General features: G+C 43.7%; 1 long non-coding RNA gene across 1 annotated transcript; it reads right to left on the bottom strand.

Annotated features, from left to right (window-relative positions):
• Positions 1–3: 3 nt before the first annotated feature.
• On the bottom strand, positions 4–18056 carry LOC123615801 (uncharacterized). Its single transcript, XR_006723539.2, has 3 exons — positions 1779–18056; positions 896–1016; positions 4–102 (listed from the first exon to the last, which is right to left on the bottom strand). It is a non-coding gene; the product is annotated as an uncharacterized LOC123615801 (long non-coding RNA).
• Between the last annotated feature and the right edge of the window lie 356 nt (positions 18057–18412).

Raw genomic sequence — 18412 nt, 5'->3', positions numbered from 1 at the left:
ATACTTCACCCTGTAGGTGGAAAGCCTGCTTCCTAAGGAAGATTTCTCTCTAAGACAGCTTCGCCATGAGTTTGACTCCTTGGTACCACAGTGAACATCTCCCTTAAATATAAAGAGTTACATGAAAGTGAAGATTGTTGTCTACAGACGTTCAGTAACAGTCTTGGTGCCTTAACCTGTGGGTAGGGATTTCGTTTACATTTCATTGTTCTTAAATCTAGAAGCTAGAGAACATAGGTATCGTATTTTTATGAAAGATTCAAGGAACTCTAGCTACATTTCATTTTCATTGAGTGAACTAGAAACTGAGACTTATGGCTGCCCCACTAGACCGTGAAGAACAGCCGAATCTGACTCTGAGCCCCCTGCCTTCCTTCCCTGCACAGTCAGCCCTCCATATCCACAGGTTCTGCATCCAAGGATTCAACCTACCATCAATCAAAAATATTCAAAACAAATACAAGAAAGTTTCCAAAAGCAAAACTTGAATTTGCTGTGCACTGGCAACTATTTACATAGTATTTACATTGTATTTACAACTATTTACATATCATTTGCATTGTATTAGGTATTATGAGTAATGTAGAGATGATTTAAAGTATACAGGAGGACGTGTAGGTTATATGCAAATACTACACTGCTTTATATAAATTAAAGGACTTGAGCAATCCCTGGATTTTGGTAACTGAGCCAATCCCCTGCAGATACCCAGGGATGACTGTATGTTTTCCTTCTCAGAAATGACAGAGGTAGCCCCTAATTAAGCAAGCAGGTGCTCTCAAACATTCTCAGCTACAGGCTACAAAAGCCACAGCAGCCCTAAAGATGGTATGCCCCCATGAAAATTATCCAAACTCTGCTCTCTGCCCCTCACTCTCATGCCGCCTCCCATTACCTGAAGGTTTCGCTTTCACAGGCAAAGGAAGAATTTCAACTGCTCCCTTCCTCTTCTACGTGAAAGAAGAGAATGTGGTTGTCATTCTAGCAGCCACAGGCACCAGCGTGGTTCTGGGACCCTGAAGCAGATGAAATCCAAACTTGATTCTGAGTCTGCGTCATGAAGTTCTTAGGCATGAAACTGTTCTGCTTCTGTCTTTTGATATTTGGCCACAGAAAAACCAGTCGTATGACTTCTTCTGAGAAAGTTAATGTAAAGGGGTAAAACAGACCCCAGTCAGGGAGAGTGTCACACTGTTCGTGTAGTGCTTGCAATGACTATGAACTATCCAGGTGGAGATACTCAGCCACCAGCGGGTCACACAGGTCTGAAACATTAAGAGAGTGACCAGGGCCCAAAGCTGGAGGTATGTCCCATGTTCACTGGAGCTGTGTTGTCCCTGCCTCTCCTGGCCGTACAGGTAGTGGTCCAGTGAGACAAGCCACTCTTTCCCGTCTCTGTGACTTTGCATTGACCTCCTCCCCATCTTGTTGGTCATATGATAGCCCATTGATTCCTCAAAAGCCTACTTTGGCATTATTTGCTCATGGACTTTCCTGACCAGCTGTCTGAATTCCACTTGCATCTTCATATATTAATTTTATCGCATGAACCACATCTCATTTAGTTATTTGGCCATAAATCTAACTTCCCCTAGACTATAAGCTCTTAGGAACAAGGACCATGTCTTACTCAGCTCTGAAACTCCATCTCCTAGGACACCTTCTGCTACATTATTATATAAGTATTTAAAATGAACCGGACATAAAGATAATAGGAGCCAAAGAAATGGAAGTCATAGCCTAGTGTAGAGTATTCCAAAGTTAATGAAATAACTTACGTTTTGTGTTTTGACTACTTCAACTCTCCAATAACACAAAGAATGGAGAATTAGCTGGTCTTCCAAGAAGTTAAATGCAGTGGTTTCTGAAATTAGCAAATGCTGAACATCTGCTTGCAGAAAATAGGACAATTGGATTAGTTAATTCATTCAGCAAATATGTGTGGAGCTCACCATGTGCCACACAATGTTCTAGGTGTTCAGTAAATAAAACAATGAATAAAATCGGTGAATAAAACAGACCAAACAAATCCCTGTCCGCATGGAACTTACGGTTTGGTGAAGAAAATACCCAAGAAACAAGATAAATAAGTGACCTGGGAAGCTTTCCGGAAAAAATTAAAAACAGAGGAAGGAGATGGATTAGACAGTCAGGGAAAAGCTCACCGAGGGCCTAGGGTAGAGAACTATTCAAAACGACACGCTGAGTACTTTCCCTCCAGCTCCCCGGGAGTGGCTGAAATTACAGTGGTGGGAATGATCCATTAGTCAGTTTGCTGAGACTTACTCCTTGTGAAGGAAAAGCAACGGAGTCGAATGAAGCCTCCGAGGGCACACTTGCTGATGGGGGTGGCCGCGTCTCCCAGCCCGTCAGAAAGCAGGGCCCTCGCAAGCCCTGCAGGTGTCAGGAGCCCCCACGGCCCGGCCGCAGCGTTCGGGGTGGACGGCCCCACACCCACACCCGGCCCTGCTGACCACGCCCACGCCCCTGTCAGTTCACTGCTGGGCCCCACACGTCGGTCACACTGGCACCGGGGTCCTGGAACGGAAGACCCCGCTCTCCGGTGATACTTGCTTACGGAACTGGTCCCAGCGCCTCCCTAAATCCCCACAGGTGACACTTGTGATAAGATTCAACCTGCACACCGGGGAGAAGTACAAGATAGGTTGTAACTTAAAGCTGCAGGCACCCAAACCTGACCCCGGAGGCTCTGACCTCTCGGCCCGCCGCGCGGGGACCCGCCGCTCAGCCCCCACTCTGGGGGCCAGTGAGCACCCGCTGCAGCCCGCCTCGCCCCGGGCCCCAGCACCTAGCGTGTCGAACAGGCGCTGAGGGGCGAGAGGAGTTCGCCTCAGCCGAAGACCCGCCTTCATCCACGCACCGGCCGCGCGGCGCCACCCGAAGACCCGGAAGATAACCACACCTTGGAAGCGCGTGGGTTCGTTGCCCTAAAACTGGGCCCATCCCAGGAAAAAGTGGCGCCTGTGACGGCGCTCCTTCGCCTTCCCTTTCCGGCCCCTGTCCACGCAGCCATCTCGGTGGGTATCAGTCATCCCATCTGCTGAAAAGCTGACTGATGACATTTTAATGTGAATGAGTTTCAGCCGGAGCTGCTTCACTATGGATTTGCATAATAGAGACTTTTATCACATTATTGGGCATCTGAGGCTTTCTCTCCTGTTACAGGAATTCAGGCATCAGCAGGTAGATGGGAGCTATTTTTGGAATAAAGAAGAGCCTGAAATTACACTTCCACATAAAAAAGCCTAACGCTGAAAGTCACCTGATCTCTTTGTTCTTGGAGGGCTGGAGAGGGTGGGGTCTCTTCCCCCACTTGGCCCCTCCTTCCCTGGGGAAGCTTGGGTGCTGGGCTCCGGGGACAGAAAGGGATGGGAGCTTTACCTGAATTCAGAAGGGCTTTTCTAGGCAGCCTCCTCCCACCCGGCCCTTCCTTCCACCACTTCAACACTGTCTGAATCTCACCTTTTCTTCTCTGAGAATCCCCACCCCCATTCCTTGGGTTTCCAAGCCCATTAAGCATTTTCTGAAGAAGTCCCCAAGAAGGTATGTGGTATCCACTTTGTCTCAATCCTATAATGCACAGCTTTGCCAGGAACTCTGTGCCCAAGGGAGCCCCAAGGGAGCACCCACATCCAGCGGTGGCAGCCAGGGGAGACGGGACCCTGCCCCTCTGGGGCTGGTGGGGCAACAGGAGGTGGGCTTCCCACAGACTCCAAATGGACAAGAGTTGAAGACGTCGAGTGAGGGAGTGCCAAACTGTAGATTACCAGGCAAAAAAAATAAGACTGCTGGATTTGGGGTATTCATTGGTTTTCCTTGTGTTCCTGCAGTTTCTCTGTTGCTCCCTCATCTATCAGGAAAAATAAAAAGGAAACAGGCATAACTGTCAATTCTATTTACACCACAGAGTGGGCTGACTTCCATAGAGATGAGCAGTTCAAATTATTTTGGAGAAATAAAGCTGCCCAATCATCTGAAATGAAATATACTCTCTAACGAGCAGCCGCTGAGGAGGACACCATCCATCACTGGGGTCTACGGGGGCTGCCTGCTGAGACAAGGAACACATACTCCAGAACCGGGTTTCTCTTCTAGAACTTCATAAAACTGAACATTCAACTCAAAAGAAGCTTAGAAATGGCAACGGAAAGCAGATTTCTTCTTAGTTTTCTATCCCCCCAGCAGTGTATGTACAAAGCATAAAAAAATATCAAAGCAGCGATGCAGTGTTTCAAACAAAATGCAGCAGCAGTTGGGCCGCCTTGCTTGCTTTTCAGACAGCTGTGTGGCCAGCTCATCTTCCCCATAAATCTCAAAATTCACATTAAACTGAGCCCTGCTCCCCTGTAGTCCTGATGACTCAGTCGCTGTTCAGGGCCCAGACAATCACAAAGCAAGCATCAAGCAGGCACCTTTACATGAAATGAAGGAATTTTAAACAACTGTACACACAGCAACAGCTGTTGCTTCTTGGAACTGAGTAAGAAGGAGAAAGGGAGAGTCTTTCTCTGAGCAGACAGAAGGACACCTTGTAATTTTTGCTCAAGGACTGGGGAGTGTAAAACGAACAGCTCCTCGTGTTCCCACATTCCATTGTCAAGATGTTATGCAGAGATCAGAAATAGACTGGAGGTGACATCACGTGGGCAGTGCAACTCGGGCAGAGACTGTCTAGCAGCGGTATTTCCCAGGGCGTGGTGAAGGTCGCTGAAATGCAACAAAGGACTCAAGGCCAGGAGGGGCAGCAGGCAGGCTGGCAGTCCGCCCCGCATTCTCCAAGTGGGATCTGAAGCCTAGTGAGGGGAACAGCAGTGAAGCAGAGCTTCACACCTAGCAGCGCAAACATCCTGGGAACCTTCCGATTCCCCGATAAAGAGCTAAGGTTTCAGATCACCAGCAGCCACACGTGGAACAAACTCCCCCTTAAGGAAAACGTGCGGAGGCGACAACAGCTGCGTGCATTGAGGTCCTGCTGTTTACCCAGGACTTTTCATACACACTCACTTATACGTACGTATGTAAATGCATTTTGTGGATCAATCCTCACAACAACCCAACGAAATAGATACTATTATCTCTGTTTCTTAGAAGAGTAAGTTAAACACAGAAGGGGTAAGTGACTTTCCCGAAATCACGCAACCAGGACTGGGACGCAGGCAATCTGAGCTTGCTCTGCCGCTTCCCTTCATGCGGAAGGCGATAATGAAATCAAGGATCTGGTGCAGAAGTCAGGGAGCTATGCTGTCTGTGAGAGCACCTGGGGCAGGAGCTGGCTGTGCAGATCTTCTAAAGGTGACATTCTGAGTGTAACTGCAACAGCCTCCATCACGAAGAAGACACTAAGACAGTGGGGCTGCCCAGCAGGCCCTCTGGTGAGGCCGGGCTTGGAAACAGCGAGGCGGCACATCAGGGAGGGACCACCACGCTCTCTCTCTAGCCAGGCTACTCTGTCCAGCCCTCCACAGCACCTGCTAGGGGAGGGGAGATGCTAATGTGACTCACCGAGGTCCGTGACATTGTTTGGACGTGGTCCCAGCGTTGCCAGGTGGTACCCATCGTGCGTGCGGCTTCCTCTGCACACACAGCTGGGCGGGTCAGTACAGCCAATGTGCCGATGGATCCCCTGCCCAGGCCCGTGGCACGCGGGGCCTGCTCAGTCCTAAGATTTAGGTTCAGAGGCAGTGGGAGCCCTTTACTATAACTCTCAGACATTGGCACAGCTATCAATAAAGATGTCTTCTGATTTCCTTCTGCTATTGTTCCTGTGCATAGAGAGCCTTCCAAGCCTGGGGGAGAGGGATCATGGGTAAGAGATGACCAAGATCTCAGCCCTACGAGGTAACAGTATCTCATGCCATTAAAATTATCTCATGCCATTAAAATTATGCCCTGTTTCTAGGAAATATCGAGAACAGATTCAAGGGCAGTGTCAGGAAGTCTGAAGCCAAGAATGTACTGAGATTCTCAGAATGTATTGAGGACAGCAACAAATAAACAATAGTAATAAAAGAAAGACTTGTAAAAGGCATATTCAGTGCAAGAATAAAGACTAGGAAGGGACAGGCCTGTGCTTGCCATGGATATTACATCGATAGAAGATGAAAGGAAAGCAGAAAGAGTCCTTCCTTACAGCATCCTCAACTCTCCAACCATAAACACCTCCCTCCTGAAAAGTAGTTCCCTAAAGATGTAAACCAAGCACTGGTTCACAGTGTGGTTTAAAAATATGTCCACAAATTATGTGGCCTCTCTCTTCAAGAGATGGAGCTTAATTCCCTCTCCTTGAGCGTGGGCTGTATTTAGTGACCTGCTTCTAAGGAACAGAATGTGGTAAAATAACAGCGATTCACTTCTCATAGATAGATACCCAGGAGCGGAAGTGCTGGACCATACATTACATTTTGTTTAACATTTTAAGAAACTACCAAACTACGTTCCGAAGCGGCTGCCCCATTTTACCCTCCCGCCAACAATCCATCAGGAATCCAATTCTTCCATATCCTTGTCAACTTGTGACCATCCACTGTTTGGATTATAGCCATCTTAGTGGGAGCGAAGTCATTCAGATTTAAATTTTGTTCACTGTTTTAAACTTTAAGCAAAATCAAAGTTCCAGTGGATCACAGCAAATGACAGAATTCAATTCACTCAAGGTCTCATTCTTTTTCTTTTTCTTTTTTACAAACACTCATTGTTTATTTCAAATCTACAGTCCAATCTACAGGGTTGGAAATAGGAACTGAATTTTGCCCACAGCAGAATTCCAAACTGGTACCTGCTCTTGCTTATTTTCTTACTATTGAAACAGCGTTGCCGAATCTGACTGTGTCAGGGGCTGAGAGTTTTCGAGTTCACCTCCTTGTAGAATAAAAGGCTTATCAAAGGATATATCATCAAATACGCTCATCGGAAGCTTACATATGTTTTACCAAAACTCGGCAGTAACTGCAGCGATTGATTAGAATGTGGAGCAATAAAATATCTCACTGAAATTATTTAAAATTGCCGGCCCATGACGCTAATAAAGGGCAGATCAAATTTTAGTCGGTTTTCTTCAGGTTTTAAATGCACAGGTGATGCAATCATGAACCCCCTTCTCCTTGGGCTCCAGGCAGGCGAACCCGCCGCCCAACTCTCCGTACCCCCGCTGCAGGGGACTGTTCCCCATCGCTCTTTTTCTCACTGACTGACTGGTACATTTTTTAAGCCAAGAGTGAGTTGTAACTGTGTAAGTTATGGCCTTTATAAATTGCCAAGGGACATGGCCACTGACCACGTGCTTGTTAAGAAGCAGTGAAGAGGGTGAGATGGACAGCGTATTTCTGCTCCCTGGACTCTCATCTGAAACCCCCTTGGGCTGTGACTCGTGCTTTCTCGTGCTCGCTGTGCCTTTTCTAGGTGCCACCCTATGAGTGAGTAAGAGAACCGTGCTAACTGAACACATCTGCCCTGGGACCTCACAGTCAGTAGATTTAATTAAGAAGAACAGGAGAGCAGAAAGTCAAATGCATCCCCTCCCAGCTGGAGACACTGAGCAATACTGGGGGGGGGGGGGGGGCTCTGTGCTGGGGACCCCCTCAAACGTAGGCATGCATGGGGGAACCCTTGAGAGGCACACCCAGCTGGCCCAGCAGAGAAGTACAGACACCTTAAAACAGCAAAAAGTCTCCCAGCTCAAAGTGACTGGAAGCTGGTTCTGTAAAACCAAGAAGAATGTTCTGCCCATAGGGGCAGTTGAACCGTCTTGGGAACACAAGAATGGACACTAAGAATGCCCATCGGGTAGGCCTGCCTGGGAAAGAGAGAATCTGGGCCCGTGGGCTCCCAGTTTCCTTCTCCTGTCAGTGCCTCCCTCTGAGGAGACACAGGCCACCAGCATCCCATTCCTCTGTCTCACCAACTTCTGTTCTGTGCTCACTGAGCAGCAATATTCTGAATGTGATTTCACTCCCATGCAGGGCGCCCATGGGGAGATAATGCACCCTGTGTTGGAAGCTGTTCTTGGTCCTTAGAGCAGAGCAGCAGATCTAAATGTGCATGGAGGGATTGGGGAGAAGAAGGAAGCGTGAAAAAGCCTTAGAAAGGGCTTCCAAGTCACAGAGAGCATCACTGCACCCTACTCCACTCCACCAGGTGCCTCCCTGGGCGTCTGAGTGGCGGAGACGTCAGGCAACGCCCTAGCAGAGCACAGGGAGTTTTAAAGAATCATAATTTCCAACCCTATTGGACATTTGCATGATTGTACATCCTCAAAAATAAGAGCCCACAGTTTGTGAGGCCTCAGGAGTAGACGTCTGAGGGCCGCTGAGGACTCACAAACTGTCAGTGCCTTTATAACCGCAGCCTCAAAACCCAGCTGTCTTCAAAGAGCTGACGCTCAAAGCATCCTGATGCAAATTTAAATTGTGGCAGCCATTCTTCTTAGTGGTATTTTAATGTCTCTGAAATTCGGATCAAGGAGGGGGTCATGCAAAGTGGCAAAATTCACCGGGGAGTCTTTTGTTGTCTTTGTTTAATGTGGCCATGCTCCCAGAAATACTTTCCCATAATTGCCCCGTCTCTACAGGAACAGAACAGTTCTTAGCAGCATGTCAAATGCAGTTTCTGAGAAACCTGAAACTTCCCAAAGCCTGGTGGGTTTTTTTATTTGGTTTTTTTTTTTTTTTTTTTTTAGGACAAACTAGGAAAGTTTTTTCTCAAATATTCAGACTTGACCCTCCACCCTTCCATATTAATGGGAGCACCAAAGTAATTCCATGAATTGTTTTCTGTTTCTAACAGTCAAAAAGGGTTCATCCCAGGATACTGAGACTAGAGACAGGCAGGGTGGGAGCATGATACGCGTTTGAGATGAGAGCATTTGCAGAGGAAAACTCAGATAAAGGAGTGACCCCTCAGCCAGTGTGGGCTGGATCCATCCTATCCTTTTAGCTTTGAGAACCTGAGTCTCCCTTCAAAGAGCTCTACCAAGAGTCATTAAAAGGTATATTTACTTTAAAGGTTAGTTAATGTAACAATGGGTTTAAACTAACCATGCGATCTATCAGTAAGGACAGAGAGTGGGTCTTCGAAAATCATAAGACAAAACTCAAGGAAACCAGGCAGACAGATGACAGCCTGGGCAGAAGGAATTACCCAACAGGGAGGAGAAAGTCAGGGGCGGAGGGGTAACAGTGCAGCAGGACGGCATCTGACGGAGCCTGGAGAAGTCAGTAACAGCCACTGCGGACGCTCTTTATTCCCCCAGTGACTAGCTGGCCTTGGAGATTTGGTCTCACAGTTTTATTGGCATTCCCAGGGTCAAGAGTTATCATTGCAAAGCTTTTTACAGGCACCATCCCTGCTTCTCTTCCTAACGTGCTATAACTCCAGGGGTTAAGATAAATGTAGTTCTTCAGACGTTCCCGTGTATAGATTTCTGGTTTTCCTTTTATTAAAATATTTAATAATACAAAGCTGGTGCGACAGTCAGCAGGTTCATTAAACTGTCAAGCATGGCAGAATGGCTGTGCGAGGTTCTCTCTCTTCCTGTGGCTTGAACACAACCTGACAAATGGAACGATGAGGAAATGTGGAGCTCCCGTGTTTATTTAACAGGCTGGAAAGATGAAAAAGAACTCTCCCCAGTGTGCCGAGTGGAACACAACTGCTGGCAGAATAGGAGTTATGGGAACAATAAGGGAGAAAATTCAGGTTGCTTAAAAAGTGACTGGAAGCTTGCCTACTAGTAGGCTGGCATTCTTTTACTTTTTATTATTCCAGGAAGACAACATAAATAGGGATCACACTGGCTTTTTAAATAGTTCAGTTCCTTCCTCTCCTTCTTTCTTTCTTTTCTTCCTTCCTTCCTCCCTTTCTTTCTAAGACACACTAAGTAGCCTGTGTTAACAACCCAGCGTTACAAACAAATATACACATTCACAAACACAGACACACGACATCCTTTAATCATTGTTTATTAGTGTTATTTACAGAAATACAGTACATCTCTGTAGCTAGATGTTTCACTCCATAATACGTCATAGAAATCCTAACTATTTTGCTATACTTCATCCTTTTTAATGGCTGCATGATATTTTATGAAATTTTTAAAAATTTTATTTTGAAGGTTAATTCAACCATTCTTCCATGGGGATTCACTTGTTTCAGAATTTTAGCTGTATGAATAATGCTGTAATAATAATAAACTTATATTCTTATAAAATTACATTATTATATATTTTTATTTCTTTGGAATAGTTTTGACTGGTGGATCGAAGTGTATGTGAATATTTATTTTCAGAAGGTACTGCTATATTGCAATTAACATTTCACCACAAAGTATGACCGTACCTTTTCCTCTACTTCCTCTCCTCTGAAGAGAGTGGTTTTGTTCTATTATGTTTTTGTTAACTACACGGTTATAAAAGGATATTCCATTGTTTCTTTAATTTGCATTTCCTTAATTACTGGTAATTTTGAGTATCCATATGTTTATGGCCATTATATCCTCTTTTGGATAAGTTGTCCATTCACATCTATTTTCTATTTTTGTTGCCCATTAGTAAGAATGCTTAGTAGTTTAAAGATATTAACTTTGCTTTAATTATCTGTAATGCAAATCTGTTTTTAACTCTAATTTCTCATTGACCGTGTTTAAATTTTCTATAGCTTTTGGTTTCTTATCTTGGTTAAGAACAGTCACCATAAACCCCAAGTTTTACATATTGGCTCCTAGATTTTCTTCTGCAATTTAAGTAATTCATTCATCCATCTATTCATTGATTTATTTTTATATTTAATTCTTTGCTTTGAAGTCTTCAGTTATCTGGAATTGATTTCTATACATGCGGAGGAAAGTGTACATTTCTATTTTCTTCCAGATGGGTAGTCAGTTGAGCCAGCATCTTCCTTCTCACACTGAATCGAAATATCAGCTTCATGATAGGTTAAAATAGCATGTATTTTGCAATCTGTATTGAGATTTTCCATTCAATTCCTCTACTATGGTTATTTATTTCAAAAACCAATGCCTTATATTTGATTACAGTGGCTTTATAGTAAGTTTTAATGTCTGCACTCACTAGTCTTTTTTTAATGCATTTTATTCTTGAGCTCTTTATTTTTCCAAATAAGTTTTAAGGTCATTGTATTTTATTTTTAAATGTTATGATTCTAATTGGAATTGCAGTATGTATCATAATTAATGTTTTATATCAATGTTACCTATACATGTATGTAGTGAATTTGAGAAACTCTAACATTTTAATTATTTTCAGTCTATACACGTAAGAACTTGGTCTGATTTTCCATTTGTTTGGGTCTTGTTTTTAGGACTTTACAGTTGTCTTCACCCAGTGCTTCTTTGCATTTTATTGCAACCACAGATCAATTTTTCCCATTTTCATGTTGAGGTGATGTCTGCTGATTATTCTACATATGTTTTTAACTCTCAGTCTTACCAATTCAAGTATTTTTTCCTTGTGTCTCTTGGGTTTTCCAGGAGTATAATAATAATATCAAGAAAAAGAGTTCTACCCTTTCTTTCCCAGTGTTTATACAAATTATTTTACTGTCTTTCCTCACTGCATTTGCTAGAACCTCTAAGACAATGTCGAATAGTAATGGCAAGAGCCAGGCTTACCTGGTTCCTGATCATTTCAGTGGTTTGCTATTCAGAATAACATTTGCCAGTGCTTTGTAGTCTTAATCATACTTACAAAGGCTCCTCCAGTATATATTTTCCTAAAGTTGTTATTAAGGATAGCTGCTGAATGTTTATCAAGGTGGCATTTCAACATCTGTTGACACGTTCATTTACTTTTCTGCTTTAATACGTTGATGGAATAAACCATATTGCTTGATTTCCTGATACCTGTGCAACCGTGCATTCTTGCAGTCAACTCTGCTTGGCCACAGTTGATTAGTCTGTTAATACATTGCTAGATTATTGTAGCTAATATCACATTTTGAATTGTTTCCATCTAGGGTACTATTGATCTTATTGCAGTACTGTTTTTTATCAGGTTATAGTAATAAGACTGGCCTCATAAATACAGTGAGAACTTGTCTGTCTTCTTCTGTAGTCTTAAGTAATTTAAATTAAGTCAGAATTGCTCGCCCTTTAAGGTTAAAGAGTAGTCAGCTATGCAGTTATCAAATCCTGTTAACTTTTTCAATAATACATTTTTAATCTCTTTTCTAATCTCTCCTATGGTGCTTGGACTATTCAAAATTTCTATTTCTTAATTCAATTTTAAAAATTTATATTTTCCTGGGAAATCATCAATGTTTTCTAGATTTCCAAGTTACCTGTTTGAGATTAAGATTTTCTGTATGCTCAATAACAAGACCAATTATTTTTGTAAATATTATATGGACATTAAAAAACTACATGTTCTTTAGAAGTCATAAATAAATAAATAGAAATTTATTGAATCCATCTTGTAGTAGACACTAGCCATAGGCTTAGGGTAAACATGCTAACTTTCCATCTCTCTCCCTCTGCCTATCTTCAAACTTTTCTATAAAGGTGTTTGCCACACCTGTCCCCAGTGGCTGGGTAATTCGTATTTTATGCTTAGGTCTCAGTTTTATGTCACTTCCCCCCAGGAAGTTCTCCTTCACACCCTAGACTCAGTTGGGGAACAGAGTCACAATACAAAGAATGTTTTCTTCTTGGCACTTGTCTTATTTGTCATTCTATTGTTATTTGCACAAGTAATCAAGTAATATCTTTCCTACTCTCTAGTCGCCTCCATGAAGGTGGAATAATGTTTGCTTTATCTCATCGTCAAAACAGAGTTGGACGTGGTACAGTGCCTGGCACAGAGTAGGCGTGCAATCACTATTTCTTCTACGAATGAGCGACTGAGTGAATGAATGAATGGTCTTTTAACCAGAGGAGATATCAGTTCAGGAACCATCAGGGCAGTTTTCCACCACGGGATTGGAAACCCAGGCTGCCACAGCAGGGAACCCTGAAGCAGACATGCAAGAAGGAAGCAGAGTCTCACAGAGATGGAGGAAAAGAAAATTTCCTGGCTCACAAGAACATCTCAGTCCCTGTTTAAAGTTTGAACCAGAGGCCCTACTGCATCCCATTCCTTAGGTTCTGAGACGTCCTGTAGCCTTGAATTCCACTTTTTTTGCTGAAGCTAAAAACAAAAGCATATTTCCTTAGCTTTCACCTAATGTCCATTTTCTGCCCCAGGATCCCATCCAGGCCCCTGCGGTACATTTCGTTCTCATGTCCCTCAGGCTTCTCTTGGCTGTGAGTGTTTCTCAGACTTTCCTTATTTTTCATGACCTCATTTTTTTTTAGTGGTCTATCTTATTTCTTCTAATTTTATGTTTACTTTGTGTTCACTTTGGTTTCTTTTCTTGTCTCCTATTTTTCTTTTTTTTTTTTTTTTTTTTTTTTTTGCTGGTTTTCATAGGTTTCTTTTCACTGTTTTTTCCTTTTGTTAGTCTGTTGTTCTGTAACTTTCTCTCCTGTAAGTGTTTGCCTCCCGTCTCTAGGCAAAACACATAACAACACACATATTTCTGTGATACCTTTAAAATGCGAGATATAATTTGTTTCCTTCACCAAGACAATCTACACCAATAAGGTCAGTCTTTTAGAATATTTTCTCTCCTCTTCTCAATTCTGCCCTTATCCAGACCAAGGGAAAATCTTTGAAATGCTTTACTTCATTACTTTTCTCCTCTTCACCCCTAACTTCTAAATTTCTCTGAGATAGTTTAGTACTTTTAGTTCCAGATTATTATTAGGATCACCCTTACATAGCTCCTTTCTATTTTAAGAATTCGTCTTTGGGGTAGCTGGCATGCATCGCTGGTCTGCTACCGTCCATTTGGCTTTGACTGTATACGCACTGCCGGCCCTTCCTTCCCCTCCTCTTCACGCTCTCCTGTCTCTGGCGGCGGCGCTGGTGGCGGGCGGCGGGATGGCGGCGTATTGGTGATGGTTGCTTGTTCACAGAGTCCTCCTCCTCGTAGTTTCCTCTGGATCCAACGTGCACGAGTGATGCGCAGAGATGACAGCGCCTTCTGCTCTCCCCGCTTCTCAAGGAGGAATGACGTCTCGAGTGGCTAAGGGATCTCGGGCTGCAGACCTTCTCCCTCAGTGCTCAGACCGTCATCTTCTATCTAAGACGCTGCATATAAAACGTTTGCATGGCAGTCTGAGTCTCTAAGTAGCTGGTTATTTCTGTCTAGAAGTTAGTAATGGTTTCTCTTCATACTTGGAGTTTGAGAATTTTCCAGACTAGCTTCGGTGACTTTTTTCCCTCATCCCTTCTGCTTGGAACTTGGGGAACAGTTTCAATTTGCACATTCAGGTCTTCTTAATCTCGGGGGCATCGCCTTCTTTTACTAGTTGAATTACACTGCCTTGTCTTCCTCTGTCCCTTTTCTGCTCTCTGGATCTTCTTTTATTCACATGTAAGTTCTTCCAGATATATCCTCCAAAAGTTTTTTTATCCCCTCATGATTGTTTTCTCCTTACATTTTTGCTCTATGTTTTAAAATATTACTTCCAGTTGAGTTTCTAGGCCACTAATCCAAGTCCCAACATTGAGTTCTGAACCCTTTCAACTCATTCACCAGCATTTTCAGTTCACACATCATGCAGAAAGCCTTTAAAAAATATAACTCTTATATGTTGCTATATTTTGGTTCAAGTTTTAATCCTTTCATGTAAGGGCCTGTCCTCTGTGTCCCCTGATTCGGGGGGCTCTTCCTCTGGGGCCCTCCCCTCCTCCCACAACACTGGCTCTCAGGACAGGCTGTTGCAGTTCTTCCAGTGACACCGGGGAACAGTGGTTCTCAGAGTGTGGGCTGCACAGCTCTGGAGGTCCCTGGGACTCTTTCGGGGGAGCTAAAGTTCAAAACACTTTCATAACAATCTTAGCATGCTATGTGTCTCTTTGCCTGTGTTGACATCCACTCTGACGAGACAAAAGCAACGGTAGGTAAAACTGCTGCTTCCTTAGCGTGACTCAAAGCAGTGTCACCAAAATGTATCCGCTGTCATTGTCCCCTTCACCAGCACATATGAGAAAATGAAGGGGAGAAGCCATGGGTAGTTTGTAAAGGTCTCACTGCAATAAAAAGCAGAGCTGGGCTCACATCCAGATCTCCAGCCCAAGGTCGCAGACACCTGGCTCTTCCGTAATGCCCCCCTTCCTGAGTAAACTAGCTCTAATTCCAGAGAGGAGAAAAAGGGGATGAAAATAAAAATAAACATCCAATATACCAGTACTTTTTATAAGCGGAGTGACTAAGAGAAAAAACCCATCCATTCTCCTTGGGTTTTCTTCTTCTTTAACGTCATTCAACACCTAATGTGCTGCTTTGGCAACCAGAAGAAAAGCAGAGAATCTCCTACGCCCAGCCTTGCCCTCCAGACGCCAGAAGGTTCACTCGATCCGCTCTCACTAGCAACTCACTCTCACCCCAACCCTGAGCCAACTGTTCCCTCTGCTTTGGGCTGGATAAAAAGGAAGCTTGGACTCTTGGAAGAAAACCTTATCCCCCTTGCTTTTCTATAATATCATTTCTTTCCTCTGGGAGCAGGGCTGGATACATGAGGGACCCAGTGCACATGGTAACAAAAGCCCCTTGTTTAAAAATCATGAAAAAATGCTATTAAAGGTACTAAATCATAAAGATTTTTCCTTTAGAAATATTTTGTTACTTTCAAAAGAGTAATAAGGGTAATAGTGATACATGAGAAACAACATGAACTTAGAAATTTGCCAAGTAATATTTTGGTGTAATAATCTTACATAACGTAATAAATGCTCATACTTATTAATGTGGTATCCTGATTGAGCATCAGATATTTTTTTCTGGCTCACTTTTCTTCAAAACTTTTTTATTAGATGATCAATTTCTATACTTTTAGCAACTTTATTTTTAGTAGATATACTTGGAAGCAACATTGGTTCCTCTTGCAAATGCAAGATTACAAACACTTTTTGATAATTTTCAACTTTGAAAAGGAGCTTTCTGCATATGCAACTGTTATTGGAGCTATTAAGAGTAATTTAGAGGCTATGATAGCATTGTGGGGATTATTTAGGGATATTCTATTGGGATAAATTTCTGATAAATTATATCAAAATATCTTTTATTACATTAGAACTGATGATTGTTGAGGAATAATTTTTCTAAAAGATTTTACTCTCTGTACAAATGCATTTCACATAAGTGTGAGGTTCACTTTACATTAATGGATTTACATAAGGCCATTTTAGTTATTTCCTCTGACATTTCCCTCAACATATGGAGTTGCCCATTGCCACTTCTGCTCCTGGTGCCACCAACTAAGTGGCCCCAGGTCCTGTCCTGGCCACCCCATCAGGAACTCTGAACTGCCCGAGTCACGCACAAGGGTCCTGGGCCAGTGGCGAGGAGCCTGCACTGCCCACTGGGCGCCAACTACCACATGCGTGCGCTGCTTACTGGCGCATCTTGCTGCCCTTGTGGGCATCACACTGTGCCATCAGCATCATCACAAACCACAAGTTCAAACGTAAAATTATATTAAGAATTTCAAGACAGAGAAGAACATTAAACCAAGCACAGGGCCCTTCTCAACACAGACCTTGCCTGGGAGTCCCGACACATAGCAATGATGATTTCTGGTTTTCCACCCACTAGTGGTTTGGACTGGAGTATTTAATGCACTTTTTATTGCCAATCTAGTAAGTAATTTGTCTTATAAACCTGCCATTTACAGTCCCTCCTTCCAGAGGCTTTCTGCAGCTCTCTAAGCCGGCAATTGTCTCTCTTCTTGTAAATCAGTTGGCACCTTTTCTAGGAAACCAATGTAAACTGAACTCTAAAAAGTTACTAATGACTTAAATTAGTTACTGGCTCTTTCTGAGCCCCTAATTTTCCCAGGACTGATTAGCTTGGGCATAGGGAAGCTATGGGTTCATTCAGCCATTTAAAACAAAATGAACATAAATTCCGTCCATAGCATAACTCAGGGTGCAGGTTCTGCAATGACCCTGCCTGTTCAACCCCCTCCCCAAGTCCCTGCTGTGAGCCTTAGGCATGTTATTAACCTCTGCAGGCCTCAGTTTTCTCACTTATACAACAGGGATAATAGCATACCTGCAGAGATAGGGTTTGACAAATGTTTATTATTATTATTCAATTCTAGATAAATGAGGCTCAATGTCTAAGCTTATAGCAGTGATGTTCCTAAGAGGACAGAAATGCTAGCTCTGACTCACTAATGTTTTTGCTAAAATGTAGAGGACGTTCACTACTGCTTTCTGAAGGAGTCAACCAAGAAGCAGAAATCCAGTTCAGTGGGGCCATTTAGAAAGTACAGCTGGGTGAAGGCCGCTGTAGGATCAGCTGAGGGTGTGTGTGTGAGTGCGTGTGTGTGTGTGTGTGTGTGTGTGTGTGTGAAAGAAGGGCTCTGAGTCTGCATGTGTTCACCCCTGTGCTGACTTGAACTTGGGCTTCGAGTGTCCACGTATACAGCCCACAAACCAAACACACGTGACTACACGGCTTCCGTCTGATGACCCGGGTTGCTCCCCTGGTTCACAGGGCGGCTGTCAGCAGCGCTCCGGTGCGACAGCACTCACAAGTCATACAGATCAGAGCCCCACCTCTTCCCCGCACAAGACAAAGAACAAGCATTTTCTGAAGTTGGCTTCTTTTTTAACTGGGATGAGGCTTTTCAAACACCTGCTGTTTGGTCATGAATTTGAAGCATAAAACATCAGGGTTTGGAAAAAAGGAATTCTGAATTGAAAAAGAAATTCACATTTAGGTGTCTTCCACTTTTAGTACTGGTATGTACTAAAAAGTTAATCAGGACTGATTAACCAACCCTGTAGACAAATAGATAGGCATCAAGTAAAAAAGTTCACTTCTTCCCTGATGGACTTCATAAAAATGTGACCTATCACAAGGTAATTAAATCATCAAAATGATGAAATTAGAGCGTTTCATTAAATTCTCCCATGAGGTGTGGTGTTGAGGCCATCTGAAGGTGTCTCTGCTGCTGAGTGAGCAGCCTCTGGAAATGGCCACCCTGCCCTCCCCGCTCTCCCCCCGCCACTCGCTGGGCCCCTTCTGCCCTCCCAGCCAGGACCGGGGCTGGCAGTCCAAGGTTGCCCCATTCTGTGCATAATTCACTTTCCCTGTCTTCACTGCCAGCTGTCTTAGTCAAGGTCCCCTGAAAACCGGCACAAGGGAAAGAGGAACCACTTTGAGATTTTACTGCAGAGGGGACATCATGCAAAGTAGTTGGTTCCAGGGGCACCGGAAGAGCTGAGAAGCCAACAGAGGACAATGACGAAAGTCAGCACATAGCAACAGCAGAAGCCACTGCCTCCTCTGAGCTGCAGGATAAAGGAGGGGCTGGCAGGCCCACCCA

This window comes from Camelus bactrianus, chromosome 14 (genome assembly GCF_048773025.1).
Source record: "Camelus bactrianus isolate YW-2024 breed Bactrian camel chromosome 14, ASM4877302v1, whole genome shotgun sequence".
Lineage (NCBI taxonomy): Eukaryota > Metazoa > Chordata > Mammalia > Artiodactyla > Camelidae > Camelus > Camelus bactrianus.
Note: the sequence above shows the minus strand (reverse complement) of the source record. Positions and strands in the feature narration are given on the sequence as shown.